The following is a 13,174-nucleotide window of genomic DNA, read 5'->3' as shown; positions in this document are numbered from 1 at the left end:
TGGTGTCATTTTTGAATGCTTCATAAATTAATGATTTTGGAGCTTATGTTTCTTATTCTCTGTTTGCTTTTGAACGTATGTGCTCTTATAAAGTGGACTTCTGAAAAATGAATGTAAAAGACACTGGTGTATCTCAGAAGGGGATGGTGTTGTCACAAACTGTGGTTAATCCAATCAGTTTAAATGTTTACTGTAGACCAAAAGGAGAGATTATTAAATTGTTTAATGTTTATACAGAGTAATTATAGGAAGTTCTTTTTGTACAGTATTTTTCAGATATAAATACTGACGATGTATTTTGGAAGACATATATTATATATAGCAAAGAGAAAGCGAAAACTATTCCATGTTTTAAAATTATATAGCAAAGATATATATTCATCAATGTTGTACAGAGAAGAAGTGCTTGGGTGTTTTTGAAGTCTTTAATATTTTAAGTCTATCACTGACACATCAGCATGTTTTCTGCTTTAAATTACAATTTTACAACAGTGTCGAAGCTTGCTGTGACAGATTCTGCTCTAAAACATCTAAGGAGCTTCCTTATTTCCTATTAGGTCTCAGAAAGAAGTCAGTTAACATCACCCAAAAGCACAAAATGGATGTTAGTCAAATATTTATTGGATGATACAGTGTTTTTTAGGAAAAGCATCTGCCACAAAAATGTTCACTTCAAAATTATGAGTTCCTGGAATGGAGCATCACTGCAAGCGTCCCAAACAGTTCTGTTCTCCTCTGTGGGCACGTGCATCTTACGCAGTATAAGGTTAACATTGGTGCTATGTGTATGGTTTATAATTTGATAGATGTTTTGACTTTAAAGACGATTGTTCTTTTGTTTCACTAACTTGTGTCAAGAGATTCTGCTGTTGTTGCAAAGAAACATTTTCCGCAAGATTAAAATACCCTTTAATCAGTGGGATTTTCTAGTTTCCTGTGTCCAGAGTATGTAATTCTTTAGCGACCTGGTGGTCTCCTTGTCAATCCATCAGCAATGCTTCCCTCATAGTGTCATAGTCTTGGGAAATCTGAATAGTAAAATATTCCTGCTAGGTATCCATTTTGTCCCAAGCTACAGATTATGGTGGGAGATGGGAGAGTATTGGAATTGAAATACATTGTTCAGGTAAATAACCAATAAAATAAACAAGACCTTTGGCAAACTTAAGCAGAACTGAATAAGTGTTATTCAGAGAAACAAGTGGACATGGAGTTGGCCTTTTTATAGGTTAAGAGACTAATTGCAGTAGAATTGTTAAATCGTCACTAAAACAGAAACAAATGACATCTTTAAGTGGAGAAGTGTTGAAGGATTGTACTGAAGACCATCTAAATTCATTGACGTTTAAAATGGTAGCTGAAAAAACTGTATTTGAGTACTGGTCTTTCTGAAATTAGGTTGTTTGTATCAAATGAGCATCATAAGTGTTTTCTGCAGAAGAAATAAGACGATCATAATAAAACATTCTTTGGCGTGCCAGGGGAGGTTTCAGAAACCTACCTCGTCTTAAAAATTTAAAAACTTTGGAGTCTGTACAGGTGCCTTATATGTAGGTCATTGTCACCACACACATGAGCACTCAACCCCTGGACTCACTGCCTTCTGTCCAGGGCAGTCAACTAGTAAAGAAAGCAGTTCTGCTAAATGGTATGGGAAGCCCGGCCCAATTTGGAATGACTTGGATCATCCAGGGTCAAATGAGTTCTTCAGGCTGAAGCTATTAAAAGAGTCCTGTTGTAATTTTTCACCTTTTCTTCATAAGCATCTTTCAGAGATTAATTACTTGGCCATTAAAAATGAATCCAAATCATATTATGCCAACATCATTTAGACGTGATTTGGAATGAGCGGCCTAGAACTTCCTGACAAGGTCACATCATCATTTCTTTTGACTAGACTTGCAAAGAAAGGCAAAAATTGGTCAGCCTATCCTTCTGCTTGTGCCGCCTTGAGGACATAGGTAGGGAATGGGAGGGAGGTAAGTGATCACTTCCTCCCCTTGAGAAAGTGGCCACTTTTGACCATTCAAAACCCACAGTGAGCAGGATAGTGACAGGCCTTTCATCTTCAAATACAACAGACCACTGTGAAACCATCCTTTGAAGCAGAAGGACCATTTGTTTGAGGAGCATTCAGACGGAATTCTGGCATTGGGTGGGGAGGAAGCTGTATGAGAAAGCCCAGAGGTTCCTTCCAACTCACCAGTTTTGTGAGGGAACTCACAATAATTCTAAATGTACATTTGAAAGGTCTTGAGTCTGTTTTCAGAAGAGTCAAGAAGAATTTTAAGTAGAGTCCTTCCCACCTCCCACCCCCACCCCAAAGTAAAACAAAGGTCATTCTGTAAAACGCAAGGAGTTTATCTACTTTTCCCCTAATGTTCCTTTTAGGAAAACTCAAATTTTATCAGCGTTAATCAGACCTATCCCAGAAGGTGGTAGACACCTGCTCTCAGTCTACCAGCTTCCTGCTGAGGGCTTCTAGGCCCCCACTGGGAAGGCCAAGATCTCTAGGTTTTCTCTACAATTAACAATGTCATTTTTAAATGAGCAAAGCCACGTCTTCAATCTTGATGCATTGGATTTGGCAACTAAAGTCAGTACATTTTGCAGAGGGCCAAGTGTATGTAGAGGAATGTGTGTGTGTGTGTGTGTGTGTGTGTGTGAATAGTTAAGGCATAAAATCTTTCATTTTGGAGCACCTTACCGAACATAACAATAATCACCGTTATCCTTTTGGCAACACCACAAAGACTGCATCTGTTAAACAGGTACAAGTTCACTTGAGGTCAGTGTAATTATACACCATGGTATTGGTGGTGTTTATTGCTGATAAGTCCAAACCTTTATCTGTCTGTTATTCTTAATGTTTAATAAACTTTGGATTGTTTCCTGTCTTTCCTTTATTTTTGTTGACAGTCTGCTGGAAATTAGATTCTGTTCCCAATTCTATCATAAAGAAGCCATTGACAGAGATTAATTACATAGATGATAAAGGAATAATACTATATAATTAGTGAAAAATCAACATTTATTGAGTCCTTACATGCCAGACCCTGTGCTAAACACTTGCATGGAATATTTGATTTAATCCCATGTCAACCCTATGAGGTAGGGACAATTGTTATCTCCATTTACCGAAGAAAGATAGAAGGTGCGGGAGCTAAATAGCTGGTAGAAGTGACAGAAAAGGGTTCTGATCCATCAAGTGGGTGTCATTTAGAGTGGTGGTTCCCCAAAACCAGTCCAAAGACTCTTTTCTGGTTGGATGTATAAGAATCACCTGGGACCATATTACAAGACTGCAGATCCAGTGATTCTGAATCAGTACATCTGGGATGGGGCCTGGAAATCTGAATTTCTTAAAGGTTCCCAGCTAACTCCCATGTGTGGCCAAGTAATTAGAGCCAAGGATTTACAGACTTGACCTTAATTTGAGTTCATGACCTTGGGGGATCCATGTAGAAGCTTCAAAACTTCCATAATTACCTGAAACTGTATGCAACTTTTTGTGTATAAACATTTATTTTTCTGTAGAGGAGATCCATAGCTTCCCCACCCCCCAAAGGAATCTGTGATGCAAGATGGAATAAAAACCCCTGATTAACCAGGAAGGCTGATGTAGAGTGGTGGTTCCCAGCCCAGGCAGCCCATTAGAATCATCTGGGGAGCTCAAAACACTGGCACTCATGTGCCACGGTCCAGGCCAAGGAGCTCAGCATCTGTGGCAGGAGAGAAGGGAGCTCTGGTGAGGGGCTCAGTGGTTCAAATCTGTCACTTAGCGAGTGTGTGACCTTGAACAGCTACTAAGCACTTTTAAACCTAAACCTCCCATCTGTGAGAAGGTTAGCTCTCCACCCCTGAGGGTTGAGGGGAGAATCAATGACATAAATGCATAGTCTCTGGTACATCATCGGCCCTCAGTAAATAACTGCCACAGGGGCCTGAGGAGTAGAATGTGTACCTGTTGCACTTTTTCCAGTTCAATATTTCAGACCATTTGTTCCTCCAAAGAAGTCAGAAAACAATTCTGTGCAGAAGAAGGGATAGGTGGCTGGTGGCGAGAGAACAGGTGATGCCCCAGCATGGGTGTGGTTCATACTCTGACATCCCTAGTAGATCAGAGCTTTGGCCACAGGTTGGGGGACGTCCATCCAGGTGTCACCTTCCAATTTAAGCAGCTACAAGTCAGGGGTCAGCTCTATTTCACCATTAAACAACTTTCTCCTTTCTCAGAGGAATAGGTACAATGACCCTAGCAAGATTCTCTTTGAGTAACTGATTTTATATTTTTGCGTCTTCAAATCTCTCAGAGGAAATGACTGCTTCTCCATGCCTGGAGAGACTTGTGACTTTAGGATGGCAGGAACTGATGTGAAGCCCAGCTCTGTAGATGCCCAGTCACTCACAAGCCCTCAGTCCCCAGGGCCCATCACATGCTGCCCTTGGGATGGCTTTTCCATTCCCATTTAAACATAACAAACCTTCAACTGCCAAGCCCTTCTCTTCAAAGCACAGGAATTCCGTTCCCTCTTTGAAAATCACTGGCTTAGGAGTCTCTTTGGGCATCTTTAGCAAGGATCTGGGTGGGAACTGGGTGGAAGTCTTGCCTTTGTGGTCGGGAGATGGCTTCTTGGTAATAAATGTAAAGGACCCTATTGGAGGAGAAAGGCCCAAGTAAAGTAGGTGGTGAGCGTCCCCTGCCTCTCTGGGCTTTGAGCCTGTGAAGACTTGCATCCAAAGGCCCCTCTCTGACTTCTCTTCATCCTGCAAAGCCTGGCACGATAGGAAAAGCTGACAGTTACTGAGTCCTAAACCCTGTACCTGCCACATCTCACTTCCTTCTCATGCTATGAAATGGCTACTAACATTTTTCCTGTTTTAAAGATAAAGAAACAGGCTCATGGAAATGAAGTAAGCAGAATTTAAGCCCAGGCAGGAAGCCTGATTCCAGAGTTTGTGTTCTATGCTACTGTACTCCGTGGCTTAAACTATGGGCTCAGAAAAGGCAAAAGGCAATCACTGTAATTAGGAGGGTGAGCCCGGAGCAGGCAAACCTGGACTTAAATCCCATCTCTATTATTTACTGTGTGACCATAGAAAATTCACCAAATTGCCCTGAGTTTTACCTGCAAAATGGACAAACTCCAACTCTCCTTATACGGTTGTAATTAGGATTAAGTGAGAACGTGCATTTAAAACACTTGGATCAATGTGCAGAGTGTAACAGGAACTCAACAAAGATTTGCTTTTTGTAATAATAATAGTCATTATTAATAAATGTTGCTTGATTTGATTTCACTGGTGATGTGCTACAACAGAGTCAGACTATATATTGTGTATTTTAGTGGGTGCATTTTTATTCTGCAAATACTTGATTCAAGAGCCTCTTCTACGTTTTGGTGACATCCCTGTTTTATGGGTGAGTAAACAGCGGAGACAGTGTGGTCACTTTATGAGGGAAGTTGTGTTTCTGAGATTGATTTTATAACCATAAAATTCATGAAGCCTCACCAATTTTAAGCCAACTCTGTCGCCTCTGATATTGTTGGGATCTTGGAGACCTTTACTTTTTTTTTTTTTTTTGTGGTACGTGGGCCTCTCACTGTTGTGGTCTCTCCCATTGCAGAGCACAGGCTCCGGACGCGCAGGCTCAGCGGCCATGGCTCACGGGCCCAGCCGCTCCGCGGCATGTGGGATCCTCCCGGACCGGGGCACGAACCCGTATCCCCTGCATCGGCAGGCGGACTCTCAACCACTGCGCCACCAGGGAAGCCCTTGGAGACCTTTACTTTAACGAATGTACTGAATGGTACTGAAAGTCTGACCCTTGCAGTGTGAGGGAAGGCTCCCGCTCACACAGAGATGAGAAGTCGTGGGTGGTTCCCAAGGGTCTTTTGTTAGCTTCTGCCTTCAGGCCTGCCCCAGTCTCCACGCTATACATCTATATCTATACCTCTATCTATCTATCATCTATCTATGCATGTATCATCTATCTATCTATCTATCTCTCTATCATCTATCTCTCTATCTATCTCTATCTATCTATCTATCTGTCTCTCTATCTATCATCTATCTATGTATCTATCATCTATCTATGTATCTATCTATCATCTCTCTCTATCTATCATCTATCTCTCTATCTCTATCTATCTATCATCTATCTATCTCTCTATCATCTATCTCTCTATCTCTATCTATCTATCATCTATCATCTCTCTATCTCTCTATCTATCTATCATCTGTCATCTTTTCTTAGCTCCTGCTAATAACATGTAAAGCCAGGCCCAGACCCCTGTGGTCTATGACAAGGCTGAGAACTATGTCAGCCGCTTACTAAACCCATTGCTTTCCCTTCTAGACATTCACCTAGACCACCTTTTCTCGCCTTCCGTTCATTTCGTGTGGCCAGACAACTGAATTCTGGCCAATGGAACATGAGCAGGAGTGAGCCTGGGTGTCTCTTCACGACTGGCCCACAAACATCCCCATCTACCCATCTTCCTCTTCTCCTTCTTCTGGCTCCAGCAGATGCTCTGAGAAGAAGTGGACTTAAGGAGGAAGGGACCTAGGTCTCTTGAGTCACTGAACTGTTACATGAGGGAGAAAAAAACCTTCCTGTACTAAGCCATTGAGATCCTGGGTTGGCTGTTGCAGTGGTCAGCCTACCCTGATTTGAGAAACTTCTTCTGCAGTCCAGTGTCCTTATTTGAAGTCTTCACATCTTTGCCAGCCTCTTCTCCAGGCTGGGGAGTGGAGGATGGTTCCTGGTTAAAACCCAGACTCGTCACCTCTCGCATACAGGACTTCTTGGTTTACCTACCTCCAGGACAGACCTCCCACCCTGGTTTGGCCCAGCCTGTTGGGCTGGACCCTCAGAATATCACTGCCTGCCTCTTGCCTCAGTTTCTCCTGCATTTGAACACTGTCCAGAGCTGTCTAGATGCCCTCAGGGGACCAGCCTCTACATCCATCCTTCCCCTAGCCTAGACTCTCTCCCTGGCCACTTGGTCCCTCACCCCAGATATTCAGCTACATACCTAGAAATGAGGTCTAATGTTTCTTAGAGCACTGATCTTCCCATTTTTTAAAGAATAAATTTTATTTATTGATTGATTGATTTTTGGCTGTGTTGGATCTTCGTTGCTGTTCATGGGCTTTCTCTAGTTGCAGTGAGCGGACTTCTCATTGCGGTGGCTTCTTCCCATATTTTAACTTACATAACTCCCTAAAATTCTTTGTTAACCATGAACCCACATTGCACATTATAAAGCTAACATCTAAAACTTTTCACCACAAGTATAAATAGGTACAAACAGAGCAATAGCTGCTCTAAATATCAGCATTTTAATAAAGCACAACATGGCTCTTCTTAATGTAGCCAGTGAGGTACAAAACCCCAAGTGATCAGATACCTGCCAACATCCATTTGAAAAATGCAGGGCTTCCCTGGTGGCATAGTGGTTAAGAATCTGCCTGCCAATGTAGGGGACACAGGTTCAAGCCCAGATCCCGGAAGATCCCACATGCCGCGAGCAACTAAGCCCGTGCGCCACAACTACTGAGCCTGCACTCTAGAGCCCACAAGCCACAACTATTGAGTCTGCGAGCCACAACTACTGAAGCCTGTGCGCCTAGAGCCCCTGCTCTACAACAAGAGAAGTCACCACAATGAGAGACCCGTGCACTACAACAAAGAGTAGCCCCTACTTGCTGCAACTGGAGAAATCCTGCGCACAGCAACAAAGACCCAATGCAGCCAAAAATAAAATAAAATTTAAAAATTAAAAAAAAAGAGTAAAAAAGAAATGCAGTTGGAATTTTTACATCATTTCTTTTTCCCTCAAAATCGTTATTTTCATGGTATTGTCCCTCATTGAATTTGTTTCTAATGTAATATATTTGGGGGCTTAAAAATCTTGTAATGACCCTCCATATTTTTCAGCCGTGAAACCACATCTATAGACTGAGATTATTATTTTTATTCTCTCTGAACATAAGGCTCAAAAAGTTTTAAAAATGTTTCTTTAGGTGTAATTTACAGTTACCTTGACTACTACTATGCAATTGATCAAAACCACATATATATGTTAAATTTTTTAATTTATTTTTTTGAAGTATAGTTGATTTACAATGTTGTGTTAATTTTTGCTGTACAGCAAAGTGATCCAGTTATACATATATATACATTATTCTTTTTCATATTCTTTGTCATTATGGTTTATCATAGGATATTGAATATAGTTTCCTGTGGTACACGGTAGGACCTAGTTGGTTATCCATGCTATATATAATAGCTTGCTTCTGCTGACCCCAAATGACCACTCCATCCCTCCCCCACCCCCTCTCCCCCATGGCAACCACAAGTCTGTTCTCTATGTCTGTGAGTCTTATAAATTCATTTGTGTCATATTGTAGATTCCACATATAAGTGATATCATATGGTATTTGTCTTTCTCTTTCTGACTTACTTCACTTAGTATGATAATCTCTAGATCCATCCATACATATGTTAAATTTTTTGATAAATTTACTACTGACCTTAAAAAGCAAAACTTCAGTGGAATTGCAAATCTTGGGGAGATGGATGTGGGTGATGGTGGTGCCTTGACAACAAAAGACTTTGAAGACAGCCAACTTCCTCTTCATCCCTTGGTGCCCCAGGCATTTTTACACCTGGAACCAGAGCCCCCCCCAAGTAAGACTTAGACTGGGCAGGAAGTATGCTTATTTTTGGTAAAGAGAGAGGAGTATGATTTTGAAAGGGGAGGAAAGGAAAGGAGAAACAGCATGAGGCCTCATCAACAGAACTTCCTTGGGCAGATCAGCTTAAGAAAAAGTACATATAGAAGTTGAGGATCTAGAAATTCCCTTAAAATTCGCCTGTGCACACATATCCCACTACTTGCATGGCTCCTCCAATTTGAAGATTATGCTAGCTCAGAGCAGTGTGTTGGAGTGGGATGGATGGGGGGGTAGGGAGCAGGAAGGTCATTTGGCCAAGTCTTACATTTTTGAAGGGTTTAGGTTGTTTAATTAGGATGTTTGAATTGTCATCAAATGAATATAAATTCACAGAGATAGAATGGCAATTTTTTTGTAACTTTCTCTGGGCACTTCTTCATCTTTTGGAATATACCTTAAAAGCCATATAATAGGAGTGGCCCCAAGCCTCCCTCACTCTCTGATGGGGAACAGGATGGGTCTTGGGGGGCTCTACAAGGGAGGGTGATGGTTGAGCTGAGTGAGGAAAAGCAAGAGTTTCTGAGGAAAAGATGGGCAGGGATATTCCAGGTAGCAGCACAGAGGTGAGAGAAACCAGAACCCTCACTGGGGTGACAGCATTGTTGGATCATAGGGTCCTAGAGGCAGCATGGTGGAAAACGAGGTGTGGCCAGACCATGAATGTCCTTGCACATCACTCCAAGGCCTTTGGACTTTATCCTGATCAGGAGAATGACATTAGCAGATTCCTTATTAGAAAGATTATACTGGCAGCTATGTGGAAGATGGATTGCAAGGAATTAGGAAGAGTTGGAGGGTGAGGGAGGATCTTACATCAGTCTCTGAATAAGGCTCTAGGGATGAGATTGATGGATAGATTGGGAGGTTGAGTCCACAGGATTTGGTAAAAGAGTCAAGGATAGCTCTAAGGTTTCATTTATATGACCTCAGTTGATCAATGGGTCACAGCCAGGGATGCACAAAAGGATCATCTGGGGAGCTTGTAAAGACACCCTTGCCTGCACCACCCTGAGACACGCAGCCTCTGGTGTGGAAGACCAGCCTGTTTTCCCTAGAAAACTCTCCTACTTGAGTCTCCCTTGTACACCATTGGTTGAAGAGCACTGCACTGACTCTCAAAACACCCTGAGAGGGATATGGATCCAAGATGGGCAACTTTTCTCTGGCAAGCCTCAGAAAGTAAGGGAGGCTTGAGGCTATTTCTATTTTATGGATGTTAAGGTATATTTCAAAAGATGAAGTGCCCAAAGAAAGTTACCAAAACAGTTTCCATTCTATCTCTGTGAATGTGTATGTGTATTCATTTGGTGGCAAATCAAACATCCTAATTTGAGACCCTTCACCTTTGACTTAAAGAAACCAAGGCTCAAAGAGTTCTGAAATCAGAATTTCTGGAGCAGAGCTTACAAATAGGAAATGCCAGGATTCGCACCAAGCTTTTCGGACTCCCATGCCCTCTACTGCTCCAGATGTGCTGATCCTTGCCCGTGTGCCCTATACAGGCCCATGGGGCTGGTGTGTTTATACCTTGTGAGCCCCAGCTCCATCCATGGCTGCCTGAACTAGGAGGGACACCTAACTCCAGAGAAGCCACTCCCTCTAATCAGTTGAGAGTTTGATCTAAGATAGTGGCTCTTAAACCTTGCTCCTCATTTGAATCACTTGGGGAACTTTAAAAAATATCCTGATTCCCAGGTCATATTCAAACCAGTTGTTATCAGAATCTGCTGGGGTAGGTGGAACCCAGGCATCAGTATTTTAAAAAATTCCCCAGGTGATTCTAGTTGCAGCTTGTGAATTAATACTCTAATGCTTTGGAGTTGACACTTGGGTTCAAACCCTGCCTCTGACATCCATTTATTTAATGAACAAATATTCATTGAGCATTCACTATGGAGAAGCTCTTTTTAGCTAGTAACACTGTACTTAATTTTTCTGAGTCTCAGAGTCATTTAATGCCATCTTGTTTGCATTAAGCAACATATATAAAGCACCTGGCAACTTGAAATATTAGACGTTCAACAAGTAATAATTCCTTCTCTCACACTACCCAACTTCTCCTCTCCTTGACCTTGCAGGAGGTAAATAAGAAGCTCCAGGTAGGAGGGGCCCAGAGTTGGAGTCCTCATTCTGGGCTTTGAAATTCAAATGAGTAACACAAGACAGGACATGACAGAACACAATGAGACCTTTTAGCACTTTTGTCCCTTAAGTTAGATTTACTTGTAAGATTCCTATTCTAACATATTATAGGAGAGTGAATGGATTAAAAAGGACTCTTGGAGAATCTCTCATCTACTACCCTTATTTTAAGATTAGAAATCAAACATTTGCTAGTGGAGACTGGATTCTATCGTAGGTTTGCAAACTCCTGGTCTAATGCTCATGCTGAAACATCAACCTTGCCTCCTAAGAAATGAAAGCGAGAAGGACCCTGTGGGGCTCCTGGCCATGGAAGTCTTTCTATGTCCCCCATTTCTTATTTGTAGAGAATAGACTCTAGCCTCCAAGACCTTCCCTGAGTTCCAAAGGGCAGATTCCAACAGTTACTAATCAGGGAAGGGAGGGAGTAGTCCAGAAACAATAGTGCAGCTTGGGGGCAGGGTCCTGGTTCTGCCTCAAGGGATACACATAACAATATCTTTGAGCTCTTTACAGAACTAAAACCCCCAACAAATGGAAGATGTTAGCATTCCTCATTCCAGATTAAAGGAACCAGAGAAGCTCATCAAGACTAAGAGATCACCGTTATAAAACTCCTCACCAAATCCTGCTGGGTTGCACTACACAGTTTTTGAGGTGCACGTGTCTGCTGTGTCCCCCTTTGCCTGGCAAAGCAATAAAGGTATTCTTCTCTACTTCACCTAAAACTTCGTCTCAGAGATTCCATTCAGCTCCGGTGCACAGAGGCCAAGTTTCTGGCATCAGAACCATCATCACATCTTTAATTTTTCACTCCAAGATAAACTGGTAGTGGAGCATCATGGAATATTCTACCCCATGATCAGCACTAATTTCTGAAAGCTTCCCCAAATTAGCATGTAAAACCATAATGCTTGCTTTACTAACATGACTGCACCCCACTCCCCAAACAGATTGCAGCCCCTAAGCCACTTCTACCTAGAAATTCTGAAGCCACCCCTGAAAATGAGTCCTAGGATGTAAAGATTCAGAGATTTATGCCCTTCAGTGTGGACCCACAGGAAAATTGTGCAATTTTCCTGGGGAGTAGGTGGCTCCCAGCATGACACAAGGTCCAGCTACAAGCCAGGTTTCTTCTCCAATTCTGTCCTTTCCCCGGGCAGCCTCCTGTGACTTGAGAAGGGGGTGAAAGGAGGGAGAGAGAAAGGCAGGTCCCTTCCTGAACCTCTCACATGAGGAAGACTCACTCAGGGAAGGAAGTGATTCCCTTACCTGTGTCGAGGCTGCCGACATGTCTGAACACCACTGCACCTCAGAATGGTCCCCCATCTGTTTCTCATTCGGGCCCTTTCAGCAACCCTGTGAGGTGCTCCAGGTAGAATAAACAAGGAAACTGAGGGCTGGCCCAAGTTCAAAGAGGAGGGGCCAACCTGAGCTGCAGAGTGGCTTTGACATCCCTACATCTCCTAAGGGACTGTACTGACCCCAGCCCATCATATGCCTCCTCAATGCTCTGAAAACATACCCCGACTTCCTCAGCTATAATTAATGAATTTTGAATATATTAAAAAAAATAAATGCCTCTGACAGGGTGCTGACTCCCCAACTTGCACCTGGTGCTTCATCACCCACAACCTCTGAGATCAGGTTAGGCTTTGTGAGCGAGAAGCCGGGGCTCGGGTGATTTCATCCGCGATAGGACTGCCTTTCCTAAAAATGAATCTTCCGCACCTGTACCCTTATTCTCCTCTTCCTAACTTTTTTGTTCATAGCTTTGAAGGCCAGAACATGAGCCCTTTGACAAGGCTTCTGTGACAGCCCGGGGAGGCCCCTCCTGCCCGGGAACCTTGCAGAACCCCTTCTTTCAGGTGCCCCCTCCCCCTGCTGCCTCCCCAGAACTCCAGAGGGATGTGGACACCCACAAAAGCCTCGTGAAAAGGTACCCTTAAAAGACCAAAGGGCCTTTCTTTCTTTTGAATGAAGATGAATCTCAGAAATAGAGGAAAAATTTTAAAAAGGAGACGGAGGTGGGTGAGCGGAAAGGAGATGAGACTTCCTTGGTCTCACAGTTCTCGGTGGGAAGCTTGGATTTGAGCTATTTGTGCACTGAGATGGTTATTCTCCTCTCCCTCTGTCTCCTGCAGTCTCTCCCCTCCCCAACCCTCCTTCCTCTCTCTCTTCCTTTTTTTTTTTTTTTTTTTTTTTTTTTTGTGGTACGCAGGCCTCTCACTGCTGTGGCCTCTCCCGTTGCGGAGCACAGGCTCCAGACGCGCAGGCTCAGCGGCCA

Source organism: Hyperoodon ampullatus (assembly GCF_949752795.1).
Source record: "Hyperoodon ampullatus genome assembly, chromosome: 19".
Lineage (NCBI taxonomy): Eukaryota > Metazoa > Chordata > Mammalia > Artiodactyla > Ziphiidae > Hyperoodon > Hyperoodon ampullatus.
Note: the sequence above shows the minus strand (reverse complement) of the source record.